This window comes from Cryptomeria japonica, chromosome 5, assembly GCF_030272615.1.
Source record: "Cryptomeria japonica chromosome 5, Sugi_1.0, whole genome shotgun sequence".
NCBI lineage: Eukaryota > Viridiplantae > Streptophyta > Pinopsida > Cupressales > Cupressaceae > Cryptomeria > Cryptomeria japonica.
Window position 1 is genome coordinate 709,777,560 of NC_081409.1, and position 3,077 is coordinate 709,780,636.

Consider the following 3,077-nt stretch of genomic DNA (forward strand, 5'->3'; position numbering starts at 1 on the left):
AAACTTGAAGAGATTTATTGCGGTGATGAACATGTTAAGATTGCTAAAGAGGAGAGTCTAAGAGGAAATTTTGATGACATGAGGATGACTGAAGGTGAGAATATCTAGCAGTATGGTCAAAGGATAAAAGAGATAGTCAATGAAATTAAGAGTGGAGGGAAAGTGGAAGATACCATAGTGATTAGTAAGGTACTGAGAACCCTGCTACCTGTCTATGCTATTCCAATTGCAGCTATCCAGGAGTTGAAGTCCATTGACAAAACTAAGGTAACTCTTGACTCCATCATTGGCAAGCTTACTGCTTTTAAATTAAATGGTTATGATGGTAGTGCACATAAATTTGAGTCTACATTTAGAGATTTTTCTTCTAACCCATCTGTGAGAAAAAGTAGAGATACTAGTCATGGTTATGAATCCAGATCCAGCAGAGATGTTGATGATGAAGACAGTTTAGTAGAGCTTGAAGCATTGTTGGCAAAGTGGTTACCTAGAGTCACTGGTAAATTTAAAGGTAAATTATCTTTAAAATGTTTTCTATGCAACAAGATTGGCCATATAGTGGCTAATTGTCCTAATGGTGAAAATGAACACAAGACAAATAAATTCAAGAAGTATAAGAGTAAAGGTAAGAGAGATTGTATTATTGCTATTGATAGTGGTATCATTGATGAATAATCTGATGGTGATGCTAGTGAAGATATTGTGTTTGCCACTATTAAGGAAGAGATATCAAACCAGAAGGCATTAGTATTTAGGATGAATAACTATGATGATTGGATCATTGATAGTGGTTGTTTACATCATATGACCGGTGATTGGAGCAAATTTATTTCCTTGAAGGAATTTGATGGTGCTGTTGTTAGATTTGGCAATGACTCACCCTGCATGGTTAAAGGTAAGGGAGTTATTTCTCTTAATGGGAAGAGTAGTGCAGATGATGTCTACTGGGTTGAAGGTCTAAAGCATAATATTTTGAGTGTGGCACAACTCAATGACAAAGGATACCCATTGGATTTAAAAAATGGTATTTGCAAAATCTTTGACAACAAAGGTGAATTGATTGCAACCGGGAAACAAACTAAAAGTAGCACGTTTCATCTTAATTCTAAAGTTAGCAATTGTTTTATTGCAAAAATAGATGATAGTTGGCTTTGGCATAGGAGATTTTGTCATATAAACTTTGATAACATTATTAAAGTAAGTAAGTCCAAGACAGTGAGAGGTTTGCCTCAGTTAGACAAACCGATTAATGCTCTTTGCAAAGAATGTCAGTTAGGAAAGATGACTTCTTCAACTTTCAAAAGCAAATCCTTTTCAATGGATCACTTGTTAGATTTGGTTCATACAGATCTTTGTGGTCCAATAAGAATAAAAATCATTCAAGGTGACAGATATTTTGTGATTCTCACTGATGATTGCTTAAGGATGATGTGGGTCACATTCTTGAAGGAAAAGGCTGAAGCTTTTGGTAAGTTTAATGCATTCGGAGTCTTAGCTGAGAAAGAGAGTGGTAAGAAGATAAAATGTCTGAGGACAAAACAAGGCAATGAATTTACTTATGAGGAATTCACTAGGTATTGGGAAGAGAATGGTATCAAATGAAAGCTTTCTGCACCAAGGACACCACAACAAAATGATATCGTAGAGAGAAACAACCAGTCAGTTGTTGAAGCTGCTAGGACAATGTTGATACAAGGAGGTTTAGCAAAAACCTTTTGGAGAGAAGCTATCAGCACAACTGCCTACACAATGAACTGAGTTTTGGTAAAGAGAGGGAAGGAAAAGACTCCTTATGAATATTGGTATGGAAGATCACCTGATGTTAGCTATTTTAAGATATTTAGAAGAAAATGTTTTATTAAGAGAGGTGATTACATTAGCAAATTTGAGGCTAAAAGTGATGAAGGTATATTTCTTGGCTATTCCACCAAGAGTAAGGCCTACAAATGTTTTAACAACTGGACACAGAGAATTGTTGAGAGTGTTGATGTTCGAGTAGATGAATTTCCTGAAGTCTCAAAAGGAACCAGTTCAGAGAAAAACGATGAAGATCCTTGCATTTTAATTTTGGAACCATAAACTATGAAATCTAAAACTGGCAAAGCAAATTCTGATGCAGTTGTTCAACCGGCACATATAAATTCAGAAGCATGCACCCAAATCATGGTATGAAAGGATTCATACACATCTGATGAAGATAGGATTTCTGAGAACCAGTGATGATAGTAAAATATATCTCAAGTCTGAAGGAGATGAAATACCGGTCAGTGAAGTATTTGTTGATGATAACATATTTGGAGGTAATGATGTCATGAGCAACATTTTTGCAGATGAAATGAAAAATGAGTTTGAAATGTCTTTAGTAGGGGAAATAAAAAAATTCATAAGCTTGCAGATATAGCAAATGAAGAATGATATTTCATTTCATAGTCTAAGTATGTGAAAGAGGTTTTGAAGACATTTGGCATGAGTGTCTGTAAACCAGTTGGGACACCAATGGTTACAAGTTGCAAGTTGTCTAAGGAAAATGAATCTAAGTCTATTGATGAGAAGGAATACAGGTCAATGATTGGCAAATTGCACGACGTTGTTCACAACAGACTGGACATAGCCCATGCGGTTGGCATAGTTGCTAGATTCTAGAAGAATCCTAAGGAAACACATCTGATAACAACCAAGAGAATTTTTAGATACCTGAAAGGTGCTGTTGACTATGGATTATGGTATCCATATGGAGGAAACTTTGATTTGAAGGTATACACAGATGTTGATTGGGTAGGAAATGTTGATGACCGGAAAAGCACAATCGGTGGAGCATTTTTTCTTAGAGGAAGGATTGTTTCATGGAGTAGTAAAAAGCAGAGTTGTACTTCACAATCTGTTGTTGAAGCTGAGTATGTTGTAACTTATATGGATTGCACACAGGATATTTGGATGAGGCACATTTTTGAAGGTTTTAAGATGAAGATTTTAGAACCTATAAAGATTTTATGTGATAATACAAGTGCATAAATATTTCCAAGAATCCTATTTTGCATGCATGAACCAAGCACATTGAATTGAATTATCATTTTTTG